Source organism: Athene noctua, chromosome 1, assembly GCF_965140245.1.
Source record: "Athene noctua chromosome 1, bAthNoc1.hap1.1, whole genome shotgun sequence".
Lineage (NCBI taxonomy): Eukaryota > Metazoa > Chordata > Aves > Strigiformes > Strigidae > Athene > Athene noctua.
The window spans coordinates 63,288,905-63,315,060 of NC_134037.1; the positions used below are offsets into that span (position 1 = coordinate 63,288,905).

The 26,156-nt window shown below is 39.7% G+C and overlaps 1 protein-coding gene across 13 annotated transcripts in view; it reads right to left on the reverse strand.

Annotated features, from left to right (window-relative positions):
- The window catches only part of EPB41L2 (erythrocyte membrane protein band 4.1 like 2), a 129,081-nt gene extending 104,464 nt beyond the window's left edge, over positions 1–24,617 (reverse strand). For 12 of the 13 annotated variants that reach the window (XM_074896317.1, XM_074896316.1, XM_074896313.1 and 9 more), the window contains exons 1-2: positions 24,487–24,596; positions 20,573–20,654 (exon numbers count right to left, since the gene is read on the reverse strand). The gene's annotated coding sequence lies outside the window, so the exon portion shown is untranslated. Of the gene's footprint in view, positions 1–20,572; positions 20,655–24,486 lie in introns of all 13 variants that reach the window. The other variant, XM_074896306.1, reaches the window with a different exon arrangement.
- Between the last annotated feature and the right edge of the window lie 1,539 nt (positions 24,618–26,156).

A 26,156-nucleotide genomic window follows, 5' to 3' on the forward strand; every position in this document is an offset into this window, starting at 1 on the left:
CAACACTCCCACCCATTAACTACCGCTGATGCTTTCATCTCCTCCTGGGAAAGGATGTGTGTCTCTTGGATTCTCAGCCAGACAAAAATTTTGGTGTGAACTCACAGGGCACAGGCTGCTTCAACACTGGTTCTACTTTAGAATGGCCCCAGACAACTATGAACAACTCCATAAACTAGATCTGTTTCAATGTCTGTTTAAAATTATGGGTATTTCTGAAATTTTCAAAATAATTAAAAGGAGTATTTACTATAAGGGAAAAAAGAAAGTGACTGGACTCACATTGAAAAGAAAATAGATTCTCCTAATTTCAAAATTCTAAGACTAACACAATGCAACTGTTTGCAGACTCCACAGTACAATGACAAAATTACTCCACAGAAGTAAAATTTTCAAGGAAAATTTATTTTATCCTGGAACACAAAGCACCTTAATTTGCAATTACTGACTTTTCATTATCTCTAACCTGAGGCTACTTTTGGAATTGTAAGTACATAATCAGTTCCAGTTTGAGGTATGCTGTATTGCTGAAATACAGAAATATCTTTCTATGGCACTACATGCATTAAAAGTTATAGTGGATCCATTTGATCATTTCAGAACTCATTGTCAGGGCAACCCCAAGACTGACATCCAAGCAGTATATCACACACAACAGATATTAATGATAAATTCTCCTAAAATGGTTGTACTATAGAACAAGTAGAAAGCTGTTTTAAAGGCGAACACTTAGTACCTCCAGAAATACTAGGAAGAAGCAAATTTGACAGGTGAAATTTTTAGTAGTAAAAAGTTTTCTATAGCTATGACACAACAATCTTTATTTCCAGTATTAAACTAGTAATGTTGCATTTAGTTTTTTCAAGAAACGAAAGACTTTCATTCTAATTAACATATTTGATTTATAAAAGTGTTTACTGAAGGAGGTCTTTCTCCAGAATACTGTTTGGTACACAGTGGATTTACTGGTTTGGCTAGTTCAGCTGATTCCAACAGTATCATAGGTCAAGTACCACATTTCTCAAATTACCTTAGCTTTAAGTTTTATACATGTTATTGAAATACTAAAGCTTTGCAAGATTCCTTCAATCATTTATCCTTTTTCTAACATCTTGCTAAGCCAAAGAATAAAAAGGAAACATTTTAAAGAAAAGCAAAGCTATCAGAGGTGCATGATATCACTTATGAATGCATTTTTAAAAGCAAATCACAAGGACATGTTTAAACATAACTGATACTTAGTTTTTCAAGATTTGTCTGTTCTGTTAAAAGGCATCAGTCACATGATTAAGATCATTAACCATTTAATTAATTTTAAAGTTTAGGGACAGAGCAGCACAAATTCAAGGCTTCTCAGCAGTGCTGACTAGACTTTCTCCAGTCCAATTCATTTTTGCTGCAGCAGCAGCACTAGCTCCTACTTCCATCCTTCCTCTCATAGTTTAGGACCCCAGTGACCTCCCCAGCCTCACTGCACAGTGACTCTACACCCATTACCCTCTTACTGTGCTCTGGTTCCTCTGTCTGAATTGGTAACCTTTGACAGCTTCCAAGAAATCTGCTCAGTTTCAACTAAGAGAACAGAAACAGAGCTAAGGATACTGCAAGAACCAAAATTTATTCTAGATTGTCTGCTTCTCACAAAAGAGAGCTACTGCAAAGACATACTGTTATCTTTCTTACCTTTGTTACCATAACAAATGCCAGTACAGGATGGAGCAAGATGCACAGGCAGAGGAGTGGGTTGCAGACCTTACTCAGTGTCAGCACCCGGAGCCATTCAAGCAGCCCTTGTACCAAAGCAAGAAAAGCACAGAGCCTCCACCCAGAGAATCTCATCCTTTGGTTTTAGGCTGAGGTTTTGCTGCCCTTACCAGCCCCTCACCCTACATATCAATTCTCTGACAAAAGACAGTTAAGCAAAGCATATAACAAAGGCAATCTTGGTCTATACCTTCTCCTCCCCAAAACATTAAAACTATTACTTTGCCCCCAACATTAACTTTTGGTTAAAAAAAATAAAAATTAACTGTTTGGCAAACTTTTGTATAATCATTCCTGTCAGCTCTCACAGGGGTTTACTTAAAGTATTTTAGCTGATTTTAATTTTTCAGGGGGTGAGGGTGGGTAAAGGAGGAAATCGGGCTAATACTACTACTGAAAAAAAAAAACCAAACCCCAAACAAAAAAATTTGTTTCCAGCTACAGCTAAATTCACTGTGAATTATTTCACTTGAACCTCCTGAAGCGCCTTAGGACACATTCTTCTGTATTAAGCTTGCAATTACTCTACAAAGCTATACTATAAATTCTTCATCCCTTTACAGCTGTCCCTCTGTTTACAGCTACACTCAACTGAACTGCTGCCATCAGCTACCTGCATTTTACACAGACTCAGGCTATATTTTAAAAACTGTTGTACAACATCTGCATTTTCCCTTCAATACCACTCTTGATACCTGCAGCTTGCCAGCACTTCTCAGCCAGAAGCTCATTCTTAAGTGTTCAAAAACCATTCTCCACAATCTGTCAGTCATTAAGAGCTTTGCAGTTAAGTCAGAATTATGCCATAGGCATAAAGTATTTTAAATAGTAGTTTCAGAAAGTTATTTTTGTGTCTTAAAGAAGCATTATTACTTTCATTCAGGAATACCCAACAGGTGGATGATTGCACTGGTAGGTAAGACAGCATCTTTTTTTAAACTATGATAATAGTTAAATATTGCACCATCTGATACTCTGAAGAAAAAACAAAGAAAGATCTACAATGATCTTTCATTTAACTTTTCATTGCAGTGTTTATCAAGTGTGCTGGTTCCCAAACTAACTAAATTTTAAAAAACTGAACAGCAATTTCATACCTGAAAGAAGGATGTGGGGTACCATTTAGTATGACTACAAGTACTCATTACAATTTTGTTTTAAGATGCATCTCCCCAGCTGATGTCCAAAATTAACAATTTCACACACCTTGTTTAGGGAGAAGCCACCTAAATAGTTAACTAAAATAAACAAGGGACAGTGTCTCTTTCTTCCTAGGACGTGAGGAGGAAGCTGGAGCAGCAGTGTCTTATGTGGCAAAGGAAAGAGGGGATACAGGGAAAGCATGTACAGTGTCAGAGGTTTCATAAATGAGAACTGATGACAAAGGAATTATAACAAGTGATCAAACCTTTCTGTTTGTTTTTAAGTCTCTATTGTCTTATATAGCATAATCTGCAAAAATCAACAACAGACCTTTTCTATTAATTAATACAAACTTAATGAATAAACTATATGCTAGAGTTAAGGCAAGTAGTAATAGTAACATATTCTTTGTGTTGCCTATGGCTGCAATCTCTTGTGAAATACCAAGCCCTCAGAAATGAAATTCAGGATCCTTGACTCAAGAGAGATATCTAGAGGTAAAGATCAAGCTTTACAAGCTGTGCTACTGGCTTTAGGAATCCACTTTCTGAATCTCTGTACAGAGGAATCTATTCTTGTGGATATCTTCAGGAAGCAGCATAGACATGTTAGTGGTGCTATGAATTCAATGTTCAGATTTCACACTAGAAAAAAACCAACCCTCTATCTTCATGACTAAGTTGCATTCAATACCTTGATTCTAATAAGATACAAACACTTTGTATGTGGCAGATATAATCGAAACTATAGAAGACTGCAGTTACTTCAACAGTGCCTATATATTGCCAGCACTTCAGTGCTCCCTTAAAAAAAAACCAAACACACACGTTGCTGTGTTAATCCAGTTCCTCTGAAATATGAAAAGTAGCTTCTATATGCACAGTAACCAAAGTTTTCACTCTTTGTAGCTTCAGCTTTCCTTGTTGCAGACTTAAAAAGTTACATTTGAGATCAAACCACAGACTAACATATATGTGTATGAGCAACAACAATTATCAGACATTTCACAAAACCAAATATGTAGATAGGAAATTTACATGCCACAAAAAATATACCACAATACATAGTTTATATGAAGTTAAAAAAAAAATGTCAGTAGATAAGTTTCCATTTTATGCTAAGATGCTACTCAAAACCTAAATACCTTCTTAGTATTTGAGAAAACTGACCAACTTTAAAAATCTTTCTCAAAAAACACAAACCAAAAAAACTCACCATATTTTAACCAAACCCAGAATGATCCATAAAAGCAGTCTGCAGTCAAACAAGATATTAAAAAATATTCCTTATACATTTGTCTCCAGCCCCCTAAATAATTAATTTTAACAGTAAAAGGAATATCCTAGATTTTAAAATGTAAACTTTACACACCTCAAAGTAAGTTTTAAATACAATAAAATTTGCTTGAAGACATAAGTTGGAAGGACATATGCGATTCCATGATTTGGTACTCTTCATATTCATTCCACAGAATGATGATAAAATTTATTTGTAGATGGAATGTTCCCATAAAATTTCGGAACTGTATTCTACTCAAATGATTTAGAAGAACAACAACTTTCCATAAAATACTCTAAATGTGTTAACATAACACTTTAGCTACCCTATTAAGCCTTATTAGCATATTTATATTAACAATTTGGAGTTTCTAAAAAAACCCCATGCATTAATAAAGGTACTAAACTCTCTTGAGAACCAAAGGATACTGGACATCCAGTCTTTCCCGTACAAGTGCATCTACTCTCTTCATTTGTCCCTCTTCACACTTCAGAAGTTTTACTTCACTTAAAGTACCTAAGCTACTTTAATAGCATGGTCATCACTATCGCACAAAGTCTTAACAGAAAACATAACTATGCTCAGCTATTTTTGCCCTTGTTCCTGTGCAAATGGGGAAGCCACTGTCACATCAAATGGCACAGTTATTGATACAGATCTCATCACTGACTGAGGACTAAGCTCACGACACTGTTTGGTCCCAGAGGAACTTTCCAAAAGATTTATCCATACAGTTAAACTGGAAATAATGATCAACTTTGCACTTGATAAGCAAGAAAAGACTGTGTACAAGATTTCTGAAATGCCTGCGTGGGCAATGCCATTTGTAATTCTGGGGGCTGGTGCACTCAAACAATGGTTTACAGAAGATCTTTCAGAAACAATTAGATTGCAGACCATTGGTTCCATCACAACAAGACTGGAACGTCCTCAAATTTAGGCAATATTCACAAGGTATTTAACCAAGATGCAAAGAGGGTTACCACCAACATGACCAACTTCTTGCATTCTCCAGCTATCCCTTACCCTCTTTCCCCAGCACACTAGGGAAAGAAAAGGAACCAAGGACACCCGTCCCCATGGGGCTTTCTCCCCTGCTCCAGGCAATGGGATTTATAATCAAAACTGTCTGGGACACAGACTGCTGCTAGTGTTGCCTGCAATGCTGGCAAGCTGTTAAAGTTACAAAGAAAGAAGTATGTGCCAAAATATGTATTCTTGCTTGCCAAGTATATAATCCTGATGCATACTTCCTGATAGGAAAAGGATTTCATAAATATGAGACAATTTCCTTTTCTCTTTGCTTAGAAACTATCTTCTTTCCCACGTGCTTAAGGTCAGAAAAAGAAATGGCACAGCTTCCATATTTAAAAGAAGCTCAGTTAATTCTCTGCCTGGAATACTCAGCTTCATTTAATCAAGCATATTCTGTATTTTCTTAACAACTCAGATGACAACTACCAGGACAAGTTTTGGAATCCAACACGGAGTCTCTGTCTCCCATTACTCATTAAACGCTTCAGAACATGTTGGAGGGTTAGATTTATTTGGTGAGTATGGCCCCAGTTGTTGATGGGCACACTCTAATGTGTGGTCTACTACTAGGTTCTGTCCTGGTCTGAAACAGTAATGGAATACCCATGAAGGACCGTGAGTTTTGCACTTGAGTCATGGCGTGACCTTGGTTAAAATCAGAAGGAAAGTTTGCTACAAAGTTTCTATTGCCAGAGATTTTAATTTAAAAAACAGATACATATAGGTTGATGTATAGCTTCTGATGCTTAAAAAAGGCAACAGAAAGATATTAAATAGAAAGCAAAACACACAGGTGTGGGCATCAAATAACAGACACAACAAATAACATTATAACTAATGCTAGTGTTCCGTTTGCCTGATTACTATAGGATGGCAATGTTCTAGTAACTAATTTTGTATAATGCTATATGAGTGGTACTAGTAAAATACTAGACAAACCAAGGCTAGGATTTCAAAAAAGTCCTAGTTAAGGATATCTAAGGGTATCTAACAATAAATTCAAAAGATCTTGCTGAAGAACAAATGTGAATGAGGTATTAATAACTATGTTAAAACCCTGCATCAAAAATAATGTTAATGCGTTTAAGAAAATTCTTACTTTCATAATAAGGCTTCCAAAGAGGAAGAATCAGTTGTCATTTAGGTCCAACAGAGAAGACTTTTCCATGTACTGAAAGATGCCCAGCAAGTGACTAGTGTTACTAAGGTAACAATCATGACTATTTTCCCTAACTTGCAACATCCTTCTGCTAGTTAACATCTTTTCCTATTTGCAAAAAAGGAGGAAATAAGACCTTTTACTCACAGCAAGCTGTCAAGAGATTTCAGTTGCTAAGTAAGATATATTCAGCTGAGTGAACTTAGAGAGGATATGGCAAAACAGTTGACAAGGTTTTTCGAGCAAAAGTCAACACACAGAGTGAGTTTGTCCAGCAGCAAGATTTGCCTGACAGCAAAAGGCAGTCTACAAATACTCAGTTTTACCAGAATTATTAACCATTCCTGAATCAAAAAGTAAGCAAAAGGGTAAAATATTTCAGAGCAGAAAAAGCCTGCTTAAGTAAATCAGAATTCTCAACTGAAATTGGAAACATTAACATCTGTCTTCCATTCATAAGTTTTCCATAACTGCCATAAGTCTAACCATTGTGTTTCACATACAGAGTTTAAGCCCCATCTGACATCTCCTCAAGACATATCTGTACAAATAAATAATGATCAAAATGAAACAAATCAGAATAAATATCTTGCCTTTGCTTTATAAGATAAAGTAATTTAATTTTTTCAACCATTAGTTACAAATCACAAGCTAGGCAAACTTTTTATGTACATAATGCAACTTCTCTAGGCAACCCATACCTGGACATGTGCAAAGCATTTCACACTGTCCTGCACAACAGCTTTGTCTCTAAATTGGAGACTCATGGATTTACAGATGGACCTCTCAGCAGATAAGGAATTGGCTGGATGGTCACAGTCAAAGACTTTGGTCAACAGCCCTATGTCCATGTGGAAATCAGTGACGAGTGCCTTTCTTCAGGGGTCAGTATTGGGACCGGAGTTGTTAAACAACTTTGTTGGTGACATGGACAGTGGACTGAGTGCACCCTCAGCAGGGTTGCCAATGACACCAAGCTGTGTGGTGCAGTCAACACACTTGAGGGGAGGGATGTGCCATCCAGAGGGACCTTGACAGGCTTGAGAGGTGGGCCTGTGCAAACCTCAAGAAATTCAATAAGGCCAAGTGCATTGCTGGGCAATCAGTGGATTGAGAGTAGCCCTGTGAAGAAGGACCTGGGAGTAGTACTGGATGGAAAACTTACTACGAGCCAGCAATGTGCACTCACCGACCAAAAAGCCAACTGTATCCTGGGCAGTTTCAAGAGTACTGTAGCCAGCAGGTCGAGGAAGGTGATTCTTCTCCCACTTCTCCACTCTCGTGGGGTGCTACCTGGAATCCTGTGCCCAGCTCTGGGATCCCCAACTTAAGAAGGACATGGAGCTGCTCAAGTGGGCCCAGAGGAGAACTGTGAAGATGATCAGTGGGCTGGAGCATCTCCCTTATGAGGACAGGCTAAGAGTTGGGGTTGTTCAGCCTGGAGAAGAAAAAGCTCTAGGGAGACTTTATAGCAGCCTCCCAGTACTTAAAGTGAGCCAGCAAGAAAGATGGGGAGGGACTCTATCAGGGAGTGTAGTGATAGGACAAGGGGTAACAATTTTGAACTGAAAGAGGGTAGATTTAGATTACATATTAGGAAGAAATTATTTCCTGTGAGGATGGTGAGACACTGGGATGGATTTCCCAGAAATGCTGTGCCTACCCCCTCCCTGGCAGTGTTGAAGGCCAGGTTGGACGGGGCTTTGAGCAACCTGGTCTAGTGGAAGGTGTCCCTGCCCATGGCAGGGGGGTTGGTTGGAACTAGATGATTTTTAAGGTTCCTTCCAACCCAACCATTCTGTAATTCTACACATACATAATTAAAAGTAAAACCCATTCTCTGTATTGATGCTCTTTTGACTAATCCTACCCTATTACTACCTGCTGAAATACATTATACAGCCTGGGAACTGGTCTTAAGAACCAAACATGAACTCTGTGTTCTTATGAGGTGTGCCAAGGTAACCACTGACAAAAAGTACACAGACCATACATGACAGAGCATTACAAGACAAACTAGTAGGACCCTCTCCCATATCTAAGAGATGCCCATGGATTCATGGTAGAGTGTCGTCTGGCACCATTATGGTTTGCAGGTTCTCATCCAGTTTTAGGCTCCCAAGTACAAGACAGCTGAGGACATGCTGGAGCAAGTCCAGCAAAGCTTGCAGCATCTGCTGTACGAGGAGAGACTGAGAAAGCTGGGATTGTTTAGGCTGGGAAAGAAAGGGCCTGGGGTCAGGGTATGACAGTGTATAAATACCTGTTGGAATAACAAAGAAAACAGAGCCAGGCTCTACACAGCAAAATCAATACACAGGAAATTCTACTTAAACATAAGGGTGAGGGAATAATATCTTTTTTTATTCTGAGGGTCATCAAACACGGGAACAGGTTGCCCAAAGAAGTTGTGGAATCTCCATCCTCAGAAATATTCAAACCTGATTGGACAAGGTTCTGTGACCCTGCATTGAGTACGAGGGGAACTGGGGGATCTCCAGAGGTCCCTTCCAACCCGAATAATTTTATAACTCCTGGCACAAATAAAATGACTAATCATGCTCTCCAAGGGAAGCTGGTGGGGAGGGTGTGGGAAGTCAAGTTAAGAGAAGAATGCTTTTATGTTCTCCTACAACAGATTCCAAGTCCTTCACAAAAATAAAACTAGAATCCCCACCTCAAACCAGCTAATAATCTGAGACCAAGAGATACCAAGCATCATCAGATGTGTTAGGAATAGGATGACAAAGACTATTTTGAACTGCAACAAGAATATTTTGAAACATTACAGTTGTTGGCCTGGTTTCCTACAGAAATAAGACCTATGAAATCATACTGCCTGTTCATCTGTTATTCTTCTCTAGTCATGTTTAAGTTCAGTGGTCAATTTTAACCAATTTTAGCAATGGTCCAGAGGTCTCAATAATACTTAATTTCTACAGGGACTCACAGAACTAGTTTGGCAGGAAATAAATCCAAATTAGTAAAGCGTGTCTACTATGAACCTATTCTATTTGGCTTACTAGCTTTACAGTCGGCCAGACAAAATACTTACCCGGTGATATGTGGATGGTTCTGCATCAAGTATATTTAGGGGATAATAGAAGAAAACAAAGGAAAGAGGTACCGACAGCACAGAAACATTTACTAGTGACAGGAAGAAATCTGACATTTTGTTATCAAGGAGAGCAAGACAAAGTCATAGAAAACCATGCTTTATGAGTTCTTCCATTAGAACTTAGTTTTAAATATTCAAAGCCTTGATGCTTTCAGGTAAACTTGAAATGTATTCTGAGAAGAATTACAAGAAGGTCAACAACGTATTTGTCACCACTAGCGATGACAGGCTAGTATTTAAGTATTCCCATATTACTACTTCCGACTATTACTGAATATTTTATAGGGGAGCAGAGCATGAAGGGAGGAAAAAGGAGAAAGAACATGAGTGGAGCAGTATTTCAAATATATGAAAACTGATTATTACCAAAAAATTCTACTGCTCATGTGCTGCTTTTACCACAGAGCTACTACAATCATTAGACAGTTTTTGAAAGAAGTTAGCAGAAACAAATCTAGCAATATAAGCCAATTTCAGCTGATACTAGATAAACGGGATCTCTAAATCAAATTTATTCAGCTTGAAGGACTCCCATCATGAGTTTTGCATTATGAGTTTCTTCTCTCTCCTCTCCATCCACCACCATTACACTCAGAATGCAGACTAATTTGTGCCTTTAATGCAAAGAATCTGCACTCAGACCTGCAAAGCTTTGCCTGCTGCAGGTATTTCAACTGATAACGCAGAGAGGATGATTTAAGTAAAAAAATAAATCTGTCCCCTGAATTGCTAGTTTTAAAATTTTGGTCAAATATTCATGAAGGTTTTGCAAGTATTCAAACTGAGTTAGTTCACACTGATTACGAACATAGCTCAATGGTTGCAGTTGACAAATCTAAGAAAACAAAAAACTTTATAGACAGTCATCCTGAAATTTTGGCAGCAGCAATTCCTCAGACTACAAATAACTCATGGCACCATTTCTGTACCTCTGTCACAAGGGCACAGAATTTGTTGCTGATAACTGAGCATAGTGACCTCTTAGACTGGAAGTAGAGAGCACAACCACTGTGTATGGAAACAGAAGTGTCATGTCCCAAATCAATGGGTTACTTTTACTCACAGCTAGGTATTCCATCTACTTCCAACCTGAGCACTAATGGACAGTTTCAAAACTGCAATGATAGTTTAGAGACAGACACATCTTCACCTATAGACAATACATAAAGCACTTTGGTCTCACCCAGGGAACTGACTATATCAACTTCTATGTCTTTTTCTTTCTAAGAACATAGCAAATTCAGTAGGCTATGTTAGAGGTATCCATCATAAAATACATCAGAGAAGTTAATCTGCAGCCTGTATAGAGCTTAAGCTGCTTAGTTAAGTTTCTTGACTTGGAAGAAGAGAAAACAAAAATAAAATCAAGTTACAATACTCTCGAGACTCTATGAAGAGGAGAAAAGAAGTGAAGGGTCTTTGGCATCTTATTACAAGAACTCAGCAGATCTGATTTAGAGCTGTCATAACGGCATCTCAACCTTTTCTGAAAGGTCAGGAGATACCTCATATTTAATAGCACTTAAGTTTCCTAATGCTTATATAAGCTACAAAACAACATAGATACAATAGTCATAAGACCACCAAAAATAAAATCATTGAAAACATTCAGAAATCTCTTGATGCATCTCTCTTTAAATTTTTGGGGTAAAAGAATCATAAGTTTCACTACAGTAAATCCCTCCTAAAGAGGTATTTTCTGCCTGCCTATCAGGGGCTATATTTCAACACCCTCTCTCGTGCAAACTGCTGGTAGTGATTTTAGAAAGTCACTATGACTAACCATTTTGATGCAAGAACTTTTTTCACTGAAAAGTCACACAGCTTAAAAATATGACATTACTGTAGGCAGTGATGGTCTCTCATAATCAGGAGACATTAGTTTTGCTAATTAATACTCTGGTATTTCTAATACATTGTCAACAGCAACAAAAGTCAGTGAAGTTGTTTTAGAAATATTTTAGCTTTATAGATTCAGTTTAAGCCAAAATTCCCTACATAAGAGGAAATAAAACCATCCACAGGAAACAAAGCAGCATCTTACTGATCATACATTGCTATGCTGACTCAAATGTCTTGTGAGCATAAAACCACAATAATGCAGAGGCATTGCATTACATCAGACTGCAAGTCTCTCTACTCAGTTTTTCTACTTCATGCTATTCAAGAATTAGCTGCTAGTCAGACCTTTGAATATCACCATTCACACTGTGATGCTAGGCAAACAGACACAAAGTCCACTACCTGTAAGAAAAAGTCAAGCAGCATTTACCTATGAGATTAAATAAATACAGCTTATCCTAACAAGGTAAAAAAGGCTGCAGCACAAAAACCATAGGTGACTTTTGAACAAAAACACCCCAACAAAACAAAACAGAAAAAAATACAAAAATCACACAAATTCAAAATCCTAATTTTTTCTTACTTTCCACCCCAAAAGTTATGCCCTTTTTAAAAAGCACAGCAATCAAAAATGGAAAGCTAGTGGAAGTCAAAGCCCAGGAGTTTGTACCTATGCATACCACATGCATTACTGACTTTTTTCTTGCTATTACTTCTCCATGGGCATCAGCAAGCTAAGAATTTAAAGAAGAGTTTGATCTTTCTGCTTTGTTCCTCAAAACTTCTACACTAAAATTTGCAAGTGCATTTTGAAGAAGATCATCAAAACAAGAGAGCATACAAATGATTCAATGGACCAAACTGGAAAACTGAATATAACACACACGCTCTCTTGGCTGAAAAGCACTGAATTGCTGGCAAAACTCTTGCAGAATATTTTAGTCCTTTGCAGAATTACCAGCCCTTCAGGGTATCAGCATCAAAGACAGTTTTGTCATGTGAATGACTGCATACTCTTGAAAAGTAAGTGTCGCCTATGGCAGTGCTTTTCAAGCACAGAGACAGGTCAGTAAATTAAAAGGGTTTTCATGCAAAGGAAGATATACCTCAGAAATTAATGAGGCATCTCCCTTAGTCTAGCAGGGTGAAAGCAGCAACAACTGTTTTCAAAACAAAAGGTAAGAAGCACTGCATGGGAGCATATTCAGCTTAGTTTGATTTTGCAGAAGCCTTTATATTCCAATCATGTTGATGTAAGGTCATCTTACATCACAGCTTATCTCATTTGCAGTAATAGTTATGTTGCCTATTTTAAAACAAATAATTCTGAGGCAGCTGCTTCAATTACAGCTAAAGCTCTGAATGTTATTACCTTCATATAAAGGCAACAAGAAGCCTTCCATATTAAAGTAATTTAAAGTAGTAAGTTAAAAATCCCAGCTGTGGATCAGGTAACATTCTACTGCTCACAGCAGAGACAAAGTTTTGCATACCTTTGCAGCGTATCACCATCAGACTCTCAACTCATTACAAATGTTTCTTTAGAGATGACTAGCAGAGCAAAAGCTGTCTTCAATTCTTCTATAGTACAGGACTTTGTAAACAACAGTAGTGTTTACTTTAGAGTTAATTCAATAGGAGACCAAAAAAGACAAGAGAACAGAAGAAAATGAAGTGGGGAGGAGAGGTTACAAAGGGCTTGCTTGGAGCTGAAAGGATGAAAGGGAAAGAAAATATGGGAACCATGCCTTTAGAGAATAAACTGAAAGGGAATGGAGGGAAATAAATCACACACAAAATAGTACATCTACTGCTGAAAATGCAAGCCCAACTTCGGTTGCTTAATATTACCTCCATACAGACTACAGATACTCAGCCTCCTATTTTAAAGGCATCTCTGTAAGTACATTGTTCTAAAGGTCCCATGACAGTAGCTATAGTGCAAAAGTACTGTCCTTGAATGATCCACAGAGTTGCCCACTGACATCACTGCTTTAATAAGCTCAAATTTAGTATTAAAGAAAAAAATTACAGTATAGTTAGCGGCCAAATTTGCTGTTCAAATGTTTGCACATACAGGATGCAATAGGCACAAAAGTCATACTCTACTCTCTAAGCTCACCAAACCAAAGAAATAATGAATCATAGTCAGATATGTCTCAAGTATCTCCAGTTCCAATTCACTCCTACACAGTGGTACATTTTCTCTTCATGCCATCATGGTTTATATACCATTTCAGACTAATAATGCTCTGCAAAAATATGTTTAAAGAAAACAAATTTCTGTAATTTTACTTTATGCTACTGAAAAGTAAAAATAATTACAATTTTAAGTTTGCAAAACTAATGGTAGAATACAGTTTGTCCTCTCTAAAAAGGATAACCACTAATACCCTAACAATAGCAAACAAACAACTAGAATAATGGTCCAGGTGGAATTCCCATTATGGCAGAATATTGCTGTTCTAATAAGAACATCTAATACTTATGAAGCTTTGTTTTGACAGATGTCAAAATGCTATTGACAGCTAAATGATCAGTTTACCAAGATGTTATTTTATCCCTTTGTTTCTCTTTCTTTTTATAAAAGTATACACTGCAAAACTTTCCAATTTTTTTCAGTATAGAAATCAAAATAACATTGTTCTGTCATGTAAGAAAGCTATGCAAGCCTCTACACCCAGAAAGTTCAGTAAGAGAATTTCCACACAACTGTTCAAGTATTGAATTATTCAGGTATGTTCTTGAATTATGAGAGAATAATAGGACACCTGAATGCATCTGGGAAAAAAGACTTAACTGCACAAAATCAGACTTTTCTGCATCTGTATAATAAAAGTAGACCAATCCAAGTCATATTTGTCATGAAACACCATTGCTTTGTGTAATTATATAGGAACCCTATTATTTAGGAACCCTTTTCCTCAAATCAGGAGATACTTTGAAGAATTAAAGTGCCATCTGGCAGCAGACCAATGCCATCACGACACAGCACTGCCTGCAGACTCCCCCACACCCATACAGCAGCAAAGGACTTGGAGGCAAGTGACTGGCTCCAACACATTGGTGGGAGGCAGAACCTGAAACCAGTCAGCAGAAACTGCTCTCCTCAAAGAAATTAACAACTCCATACCCAGGAAAAAAAACCCCAACTTTGTTTCCCCAGAAAAGAGGGATCGTCTTTATTCCATTTTATACTAAGAAAATGAGGGTGATGGAATAACAAGCAAAATTTGACAAGCTACAGAAACCATGAGCAATACATAAGTACTACCTAACACAGTGTAATCCAAAAAAGATGGTAAAGCAGGATATTCTTCTTCTAGAAGCTCGTGCCTGCTACACTACTAAGTTTCAGTTCAACTAATTACATATTAAAAATCATCTAACTTCACTAAAATTAAAAAAACAACTACCTTTTCCACTAAAAAGTTACCTCAAAGAGGAAAACTGCAATTGAATCCAAAAATGGATTCAAATTCAAGAACATCATTCAATAAAAAATTGAAGGTAGACCAAAAGAAAATAGCACTCAAGGAAAATACAATTAATTACTAATAAAAAAAAGACGTATGTCTTTACTAAGGTTAGAAGCAACTAAAAAAAACCCGATAACGTCAATGTATTTCATAATACTGTCTTGCACTAGTTCCTGATGCTTAAAACTTTAAGCACTTTCCCCTTTACGCAAACTAGGATAACTTCTTTATATACTATGTAGTACAAATTCTGACATGCAAATCCAAGTACTTGAGTCCTGCTTTGATTTTTATCATTGCTGAAAATACAGAAATTTCAACTCTGATCAAAAGCATAGTCCAATATCAGAGGAGTATGGTCAAAGCAAAGAATTTGACTCCAACGTGAACATGTGAAGTAAAAAAAGTCCAAAACTTTGTATTTCATGTATCTCCTGTAAGAAGTTTTTATCAACACCATTTTCATGTCAACCAGCTTACCTTAAAGTTCTTAAAAGTATTAGTTAACCATCTCTCCTAATGATGACCTATGAAATAGACCATACAAAAGATTTACAATACCTTAACCAGCTTATTTTTGTTAGGTTCCTGTTCACTCTGAGCTGCAGAAAAGTTGTTTGTGTCACACCTAATCGACAATTTTTTCCTCTACAATTTTTCTGAACCACCAACAACTTCCTGACACCTCAAAATTTAAAAGCATTCCTCAAGAACAATATCTCCTAGAAACCTATAGCCAGGAAAGCACTAACCATCACTTAACTCTACTGTGCTAACTTATCCATAGCCCTGGATGAAAGTAGTTTGGGTTTGGTTTTGTTTAGCAACAAATAAAGTTACACTGAATAGGATCTCTGAGAACATTAACTTTATTTTCCCTTTAATCTGAGTTGCTACCTACATGATCAGTTTACCAAGACCCACCTATGGACACACAGTCGAGTTATCTGAAACAAAGCTTCAGTCATCAAGGAAGAAAAAAAAAAAAAATCACCACCAAAAAGCCAAAAATCATCAGCCAGAAGAAAACTAACACTTGCAGAAAAATCTCTTCAATGCAGTTACTTAACTGGAGTCTTAAAACATTTAACGAAGAGTCAAAGAAAAACTGACTTGTTTTTAAAATGAGTAAAACAAAACCCTTGTGAGCTTTTGACCCACAACTATTAGTGGGCATCCTTTGCAAGCAAGCACAGATCAACAAGTAGGAATAGAAGCAGGTTGCCTTTAACTTCAATAAGCTTAACATCTAAACTGCAACACACTAGCTTTTTTGCCCCTGTTTTAGAAAAAAAAACCAAACCACAAACAACAAACACTTCACCAGGCCATTTAATTTTCCCACATCATTCAACAGCTTATGGAAGGAATACAACATGTTTCAAGCCAGAAAATTAGGGCTCATGACAATGACTAAACAGTTCATCCAATAAACTGCTTTCAGGTCTGAAAAATACAAAGAAGCTGTATTTTTATAAAAGAAAAAATGGCTGAAGCAAATCTGCTCCTAACATATTGGGAGCATGTTTTGCATTTTTCACATTAGCTTTTAAAAATTCATTTGCAGGCAGTAAATAAAACACTTTTCATTCTCAGCTCAGTACTTGAAGTCTCATGATTTCTCACGATATAGAATTAAATTATTTAGACTTTTGAACAAATCAGCAAAATATATTTCAGCTAATGTATTGGTATTTTTATAAAGCTCCATTGTGTTTTCTGAAATACAAGAAACAGAAGTCCATAATATATAACAAAGATAAGAAACAATGCAGCTTCTAGCATCATCCTTTCATATCAGAGCTAAAACTGCACAACCTTTTCCTCCAGAAAGAACTGTCTCACATTTAATACCTGCTCTCTAGTTAAGACTGAGAATATTCTGTCAGGATTATTGATCTTGTAACAGTCTAAGGATGAAAGTAAAATGTAAAGTTATGTATCTTCTGCTGAATTTCCTAAAACAAGTGTGTATGGGAGGCAGTGGTAAAAAAGATTTTCAGTCTCTTCAGATCTTCACAAAGCAGGAATATCTAGTTAGATTTCTTATATACAGTTTCTTAAAACTTGATTATTTGAATATATTACATGCTGTCACTCTCCCCAAATCAGAACACTGCTGTTCACTACTGTGTTCTGTAGTAAGATCTCATTTTGGTTCTGGATGAGGTTTTTAAACATAGACCTCTCTTGCAGTTTAAGGCATTTTACAGAGCATTTTTATGGAGAAGGCACCTTTTCTCCAACCATTTTCTCACCTATAATACAAGACTGAAGTATTCCCAAATCCACTTACATATAGCTTCATTTCTGGTACAGTACAAGAACAATATGCTGGAAATGTGTAAACTCCACCCCCCCCCCCCAATACCTCAAGTATTCGGTCACTACTCTTAAGTCGTTATTTTATTCTGCAGTTATTCCATGAAAGTTAAATAACAGTTATTCCATGAAAGTTAAATAACATCTTTACTTTTTGAAATGACACTGGGACTAAATTCAACTGTGACAAAAAAATTGTAATGTTTTAATACTCTATGTGTTTCACCTTTTTACTGAATGGAATTAAGAGGTAAAGACTGAATATGGTTTTCAGTCTTAGCCCTCCGAACGAAAATATTTTGACGTATTCAGAAAAAAAGTTGCAATGGTCTCATGTTGTAAGCAATTATCATACTCCCTTAAGGGCCCACAGGGGAATAAATAAATCTGTAAGCGCACAGATCTCACTACCACTAACTGCTTTCTGTAAGACACATCCTCAAGCCCAGAGAGTAGGGAAAGCACACTGTGAAAGTGAGCCCAAATATCCAACAGCTTAAGTTAATTAACATGAGATTATTAGAGGTCCAAAACAGGTTTAACACTAAAATCACTTGCATTGGGATTTGTAAAGAAGTAGGGGCACTGATATGTAGCAATCCCAGCTGATCCAATCAGCTGCCTCTGACCACTGTTGTAGATAACCTCTTGTGTTGACGGCAGAGGGGACAAAGCAGCCTTAAGACCAAACATGGACTTAAGCATGAAGCTTATGCTACAACATTCTTTGCGTATCAGTTGTGAGTTTCCCACCGCCTCCTCTTTTCCTCTAGACACTGGATTTGCTTCAGAATCATGGCACAATAATGCAACATCCTACCAGGAAAGGTACCCAAAAAGACATACAAGAAAAAGAATCCAGTCCTCTAAGAGAAGATCAATGATATACAGACTTGCTATTTTGCATCATTTCTTTAATTGATTGATGATGGAACAAGAGCAGTTACAGTATTATTTAAATACAGCATTTAAGTAAACTTCAAAAGGACTAAGCCAAACGGGACAAAACGACTTCTTCCAGCTGAGGAAACAGCAAATAGTTCATTTACAAATAGTATCTACAAAGTACAAAACACCATATTTTGAGATTGAAGAAGAACTTTCAGATCCAAAACTGAAATGTTCAAATTCAGATGAGTTCACAGGACATACTCAGTATATTCTAAAATATTTTATTAATGAATCCTTATTTCTGTGAGTAACTGGAAGCAATAAAATTTTTCAAACACAAAACCCAAATGTGTATTCGTATCATCAGATATTCATTTTGGCTGGATTTTCAGAAGAAGTAGGATATATGCTGAGTCAATCAGAATTTAAAGGTCTGCCTAGTAAGAATTCAAAAGCTTGCAATAAGAATATATATTTTTAATCCCATATACAGGATAACTGAGTATTTCAGATTAGAAAAAGCTGTTCTAATTTTCCATTGTGGTAAGAGAGCACACCATGTATTTTAAATACATACTGAAGAATGTTATTAAAGATACAAAAACTTTGTTCTTAAAAAGTTGTAGTCAAATTCTTATCCAGGCCACTAAAAAGAATACCACAGTTACAGTCTATACTTCTCAAGCCACAGTAATGGGATAGCAGTAATTTACAGTAAAATCTGGTGTTACATTTAGCTGTACAACACTAGTAATTACAGAGTAATTTCAACAATAAATATTTGGTTAAACTCTGCTTTGTCATCAGTGCAAGCAATTTAAGATGAAACTGAACTTTCAGAGAGTCCACACTTCTTTTTTAGAGTCTATTTTTACTTTCTGGTAACTGAACATCTTTTCCTACAGAACATTTCTCCAGAACTACTGCTTTGCAAACAGAAAACCACATAGACAATGTTAGAAGCAAAGGAAAGATTCAAACCTAGAGCAGCAAGGCAACCCATAGTTCCCTTTAAACTGACCTTAGCTAACCCTATTTTACTACTCAATGTCAGAGTCTTCAAACAATGACCTTATAGAGCACACAGGCTGCATCACTTCATAACAGCAAGGTAAGTTAAAAGACAGGCCATATCACACCCTTCAGAAAGAATGCAGGGAGGAGAACCAAGACACAGACAATATGAGCACCATAGTAGATATAATATCAAGTAAAACACCCAGTTAACCCCCTAGACATTGAGAAAGAAGTCTCCAGACAAGATCCTCCTGCAATGCAAGGTCTCTGAAGAGCCAAGCTACTATTAATAAAAGCACTACATAGATGAACAGCAGTAGTATCTTATCTCCATTAGAAAAAAAACCAAAACAACAAAACCCTCGAAAACCACTACTACCTGCTTCTGAGAATATTCAGAGTCAGCCAATCTGTTTTTATACAAGAAGAGAACTTAACTGAAGTCAGGCTTTCAAGCATCTCATACTTGAGTCCAGTCATGAGACATCATGCCATCATCAAAGGAAGTTACGATGTGCAGACCAAAGGGTAGGCATCTGAAATTGTCCTTATGAGACCCCATAAACATTTCCTATAATTGAGTCCTCTACTCTAGTAAGAATGAAAAAAGATCCAGCCCCAGCTTTACTCCAGAACTAGGAAAAAACCCAGGATACAGGAGTGTAGAAGGCAAGGATGTGAAGAGAATTATTTGAGAAGGGAAACAGGATTTGAGTTTTGGTTTATTGTGGTTTGAAGTTTTACATATCCAGTCCATAGATTTCTTCTGACTGTTTCTATTTTCAAGGTACTATGTCAGATGTAAGGAACTACATAAAGAATATAAAATGGAGAAACCAAGCCATGAGATGTAAACTGAAATTAGAGAGTGTTATTCAGCATTATTGTCAGAAATGCCTATACAGCTTTGAATAATGCCTTACACAAACAGCACATGCATGGTTGCTGTAACACAGTGTTTGCAGAGTGCCACTAAAACATCAGACACTACTGCCATGAAAACAAACTTTTTTTTCCCCCAAGTCTGTTCAAATGAACAAGCCTGTATTCTTGCTGAGCTGTCCCACTTGCATTACATGCAAGTCTATAATCTCATACCATACACAGAACATATTTTCTTATTTCATTAGCCAAATAGAACAGCTATTTTTGGATTACCCAATAGCAATTAATTAATAATCTGTTGATATGGCCTTCACTTAGTCTGTAAATCTTTACAAAGCACTCAAAGACAAGGTGAAGTCTATGGAGGAAATAAATTACTAGTAAAATTACCCCCACGGAAGAGTTTATACCACAAACTTTTAAATTAAGAATTTAAGACTCGCTAAAAGTCAAAATATTTTCTGTATCATTAATATGTTCGTTCCTGTATAATATTACAAAACTGACAACTTAAACTATGTAAATTTATCACATCAACAGCAAAAATATTTAAGAAGTTTAAACAGAACACAGAACTTCGTATCTTTAGTAAACTCCTATAGTGAATTTTCTGATATTAAAAAAAAAATCACAAATTACCTTTCACTCCAATAGAAGTCTTTAAGATTAGTAGAGTGCAATCAACTATGACAACTGGATAACAGCACAGTATCTTCTTTACCTGTAAGGGACAGTTAAATTTAGAGTTAGATTACATCAAAAATTAGCCCACCAATCAAGTGAATTAGAAAACCAGGTAAGCGAAAGTCAACTGTACTTAAATAGAAAATATCTTTTTAAAATGTGAGTACCCGTCCAAATAGGAAGAGAAAAAACACACCATCATTTAACCCGTACTTTGATTTTTTTCTCTTGTAAAAAAAAAAATTGAAGTGTGGCAGATTATAATAAAGTCTAACACTCTTAAAACCAAGCGGAGTCTTTTCTTTCAATTTAGAAGTCCAGAAATAACCCCTTACAATGCAGTTTGACTTCTCATATAACCCAGGCTATAACACAATCACATGCTCCTACATCCCCTTTTCTTGCTCCCATCCCCTTTCTTGTATCCAACTACCGTGTGAGTATACAATGAGCAGTTCTTGGGTTAATTTTGCCTGCAATGAGGAAGAAAGCCCACCTTCCCTCTTCTCACTCCCCCCCAACTTAAGATCAGTTCCAGAATGAAACTGCCATTTGAATTAGAACATCCTTCTCAAACAAGCACTCAATCTGGCTTTAAAAATACCTAATGGCAAATACGCTGTACGCTACAAACCTTGGTAAAATAATTTTTACCCTACTGAAATTTACACGTGGTAAATTAAATGTAGAAAACTTGTCCTTTTTCAATAATTAGAGTACTGCTGTATACTACAGGCATAGCTATTAAAAATGTAAATCGTTTAGATCCTTTTCCTGCCACTGAATCCTTTCATAGCCACTATTGTCTGCTCTCGTCCACGTTACAGGTACATCTGTCACCATTTATTTTGTTCCCTCCCTTTTTAATCTTTAAATAGATCAATCTTTTGTACTGAAACATGCTTCACAGTTCTTGTAACTTGAAATTCTTTCAGGTTATTACTAGCAACTTTCTAAAGTTTACTGCTAAAAATGAACACAGAATTCAAAAAGGAATTCAAAAAGGAATCCCATAAGCACAAGCTAAATGAAGATTTTATTACCTTGTCATGTACTTTATATGTTGTTTATACACCTAGTTTGATTTTTTGAACAATGACTTAAAAAGAACTTATGTTCCAATTGTTATTAATCACAACCCACAAAACCTCCTGTAACAGTCCCTACTTCCCAGAACACTTTCCCATTCTCCACCTATGACCCACATTCGTGTCACATTGCTATCCAAATGTATGACTCGGGAGTTGGCTACATGAAAACCACATATTTTGCCTACATCCATGCTCACTAAGAGATTCAGATCATACTGAATACAATAAGTAATAGAATGATTCTTCAGGTTACCCTCTCTAATGAGAGCTGTTCAGCCTACAGCTTTGTCACTGAAACCCCATTAATAGACATCAAGAAGTCTGACTGGCTTCAGAGACCTGCCTTTATTTGCTCCTACTTCTAAAGTTATATCAAGAAGTGTAATAAAATTAGAAATTTCTTATGAATTGACTGCAATTGCTGGAGATTTATCAAACTAGAAGTGGAACAAAAGGTGTATTTCTAAAGGAATGAAGCTGGGAAGCATATTCCACATGGCCCTGGCTGTTAGTAAATTTGAACTCTCCCTCTTCTACACTTTCAGCATATGTGCATGCAGAATATACATATTTTTGAAAGTCTTGGCTCGACCCCTCTAAATGGCGTTGTTACAACACAAGCCCATCTACCACAGGTACAGACTGTTGATAAAAACGTTGAGATCCATAACCTCTGAAAACATGGAAGGAACGCTGCCATTTAAACATGAGAAAGCAGCTCAACTCCCCACCATAGAGGTTAACACCTGATAGAAAACAGCATGGAAAGCAGGAATGGAAACTGGTTGGAAGGGAGGACTGTAGCAGCTGAAGCAGAAGGCTTCAGCTGAATACCCTTTCAGGGACACTCCTGTGTAACCCAGGATACCACAAAACTGGTTCTGAACTGGGTCTGTTCTATAACCTGTTGGCTTTGTAGCTTAGGGACTGAATTTATCTGCTGTTTGAAACTTAAAAAAAATATCACACCAAAGGATGCAGCTTTATTTTTTATATAGTTTTATTAAAGAAGCACCTTTTCATTTCAAACTCTCCAGGTTTGGAAAAATGCAAGTTTATAAGAATTTGCTGAAGACTAAGTTTTGCAGAACTATGTGCTTGTTGCATCTCACCAGCACTCTGGAAGCACCCATACTAGCAGACAGGAAAATGAGGCAGTAAAGCTAAGCAAAGCACTATATATCAGTGAAAAAGCTATAAATTACATGGTTTTAATTAAAAATGGGTCTTGGGCAGCTTTACAAGAAGAAAAAACATCCTAATTTAACTACTTGCTAGTCATTACTGGTATCAAAGTACTTGAACTTAAGTTTATTCCCTAGCTGGCTATTACTTGTTCGCTGGCAGTGATTTCTTTCAGAAGTTGTTTTGGGAAATCATAATCATTAGGCTGACAAACCCTCAAACCAACTCCCTTTATGTCAATCAGTGATCATTCGTACAGTAACCTCCTTTAACTCTGTTGTAGCCATACACATGCCTGCACAATACTATTAACATCAAAAGGGATTAAGTTCAACTCAGCGGGATCTTCACCTGTGGAAAAATGCCACGCTAAAAATGTTACCACGGTGTTAACAGCTCTTTTGAGAGCATTCAGACTTCACAGCACTGTAATCAAAGCCTTACAAAAGAACTTTAGACTTAATTTTATAAATAACAATTTTTTTTTAAAGACTTGAAAGTTCACTCAGAGGCCAGGTCATCACATCTTGAAAGGAAGACTTTTTTTAAAAATAGCAGGTAAAGAACCTACACTGATTCTACACTGACTTTTATTTTAATCATAAAGAGAAATTAGGAATGTACAGTCTTCCTCAATTTCATCCCCTAATTACTGATAAGCAGCTTCAGTGCAGGGTCCTGTTTAGCTCATTTTGCTGCAGTTGCTCACTTCCAGCTGAAAGACAGAAACAGACCAAGCTGCAAACAGACGAAGTTATCAGACTGCGGAGTGGTTCTTCAGGAGGAAAAAAATTTTTAAATCCCCTCTCCTCGCCCAGTGTTCGCGCGAAGGGTGCGGCAGAGTAACCGACAGAAATCGGGACAGATTTTGGGGGGAAAACACCCCTCTCCTTCTTGCCTCAGGCCAGGAATCGGGGACCCAGAAGAGCAGCAGACGAGAATCCAGCCCCGGCCCCAGCTCCGGCCGGGGAGCCCCGCCGTGCCGCCCCGCGGCGGGCCGGGCTGGAGGGGCGGCGGCGGGCGGGCGGCCGGAGGCTGCGGGCGCTGCCAGCGGCGGCGGCCCCGCGAGGGAGATTTGAAACCGAGCGGCTCGGAGTGGCTCGCCACGGCTCGCCCCGCCGAAACCAGCGCCCAAACCCCCGGGGAAAGGCGGGAGGAAAGGAGCGAGAGAGAAGCCAGCCCTCCTCGGAGGCTCCTGCCCGCCCGAGGAGAGGGGAAGAGGCCCCACGGCGCTGAGGGGCTGCGGCAGGGAGGGGATCTCCCCCGCCGCCGCTCCGGACACGCTTCCTCGGGGCCGCTGCCGCCCCCTGCCGTCCTCGCTCCCCGCCGCCGGCCAGCCCCGGCTCTGACAGCCCCCCACCGCCCGCCCAGCCGCCGCTCGGGGCCGGCAGGGAGGGGGCAGCTCTGACCGTCGGGCGAGCGCACGGCCCGGCCCCGCCCGAGGCGAAAACGCCAGCGGATCCGGGGCAAAGCGGCTACTCGGCGCACGGCCGCCCCCACCTCGTCGTCCCCCCCGCCCCCGCAGCGCTGCGGCTGCCCGGCGGCGTTCTCCTCCTCACCGCCACCCCCTCCCCTGCCAGCGGGAGACCTCACCCCAGGACCGGTGCTAGCGCTCCCGCCGCTCCCCGCCGCCCAAACGGCCGCTGCCGCCGCCCGCACTCACACGCCAAATTGAAGTTCCCCGACCGCAGCCGTCAGCCCAGCCCGGGAGAAACCCCCCGCCGGCCCCGCCCGCCGGCCAATCCGCGCCCTGCCCGCCCCCGCGTCCCGCCCTCGGCCCGGCCTCCCCCCGGCGCCGGCCCGCCGGCTGCCCGCACCGCCCCCGCCCGCGCCGCCCACCCATTGGCTGGGGCGCCCGTCAATCGGCGGAGCGGGAGCTTCGCCCCCGCTCCTCCTCCTGGGCTGCCTCCAGCCCGTCAGGGCTGCGGAGGCTCCGGCCCGGCCGGCAGCTGTGGCCGGGCTGTGCTGTGCGCCCCGGCCGCCTCTGCGCTGCGGCTGCTGTGGCAGCGCGGCCGCCCGCATGGCGGGGACGACTGCCCGGGAGCGCCGCTGGCGGGCTAGGGTGCCGGGTGAAGGGGCACGGCGTGCCGCAGGCGTCGCCTCGCCTCTCCCCGGCCGGCCGGCCGGGCGCGGCGCCGGCCGTGCGGGCGGTGAGGTGCCGCCGTCCCCGCAGCGGCTGTCGCAGCGGTGTCTCCACGCGGCTCGTAGCCCGCTGGCGTTGGGCGGAACGAGCTCCTGCCGCGCCACGGGCCGGGCGGGCGGGGAGCGCGGCGGCTGCCGGCGGAGGGAAGCCGTTGCCCCTCTCGGCCTAGCGCTCCCCAGGCCCCGCGTTGACGCTGCCTCCAGCCTGGCCCCCCCGCGGGGGAGAGAGACGTGGATTGACTGGGGGAGCTCCGCGGGGTCCCCGGGGAGGAGCACCCCTCCCGTGCGGGGAGGCCGAGGGACGGGGCTGGCTCAGCCCGGGGAAGAGATGGCGCTGGGGGCTAACGGCAGCCCCCCAGCACCCGTGGGGCCTTCACTGTGCCGCACGGTGGGAGGCTGAGGGACAACGGCCGTGAGGTGAATCGAGAGGTTCAGGCTGGCTGTAAGGAGAGCTTTTTCATGCTGAGGCAGTCGGGCAGCAGAGTGGGTTCCTCGGGCATTTTCCACACCGGAGTGGACACGGACCTGAACAACTTGGTCTGACAGCACAGCTGGCCCTGCTGTGAGCAGGTTGGACTAGAGACCTCCTTACCACCTGAATTTTCTAATGATGTACAGCCTTGATGGGGTTTGTCCTCCACTTAGCTAAATATCTTTCGGATGCTGACTAAGGCCTAGGTGTGAAAAACCCAGTGGAGTGTTAAGGGCAGCTGCAGTGCTGTACGGCCTGCAGGCCCTGGGCACAGCCCTTGGCACCATCTTCGCCTCAGGGCAAGTCTTACTCTAGCCCTTTGGGCTCTCCTTTAAACCACGTGTGTCAAATCCTGGACCAAGAGGTGATGCTCTGGCCTGCAATTTGTGCATGTCTGCACAAGAAGAAAAGGAAAAGCTAGGAGAGAAATGTAGTACTAACAGGTGTAAAAAAAAAAAAAAAAAAACCAAAAAACAACGCAACAACTGTTTCTTGAAAGCAAGGCCTCTTTTAGCTTTGATCTTTTTTGTTTCTCATTAAGAAAATTATTTACATTACATGCAGTCATACTGAATTTGTGGAATCCAGCACACAGTATATGTTGCCTGTATAATTTCATCCCTTTTACGCATTATAACCTAAAGTTAAC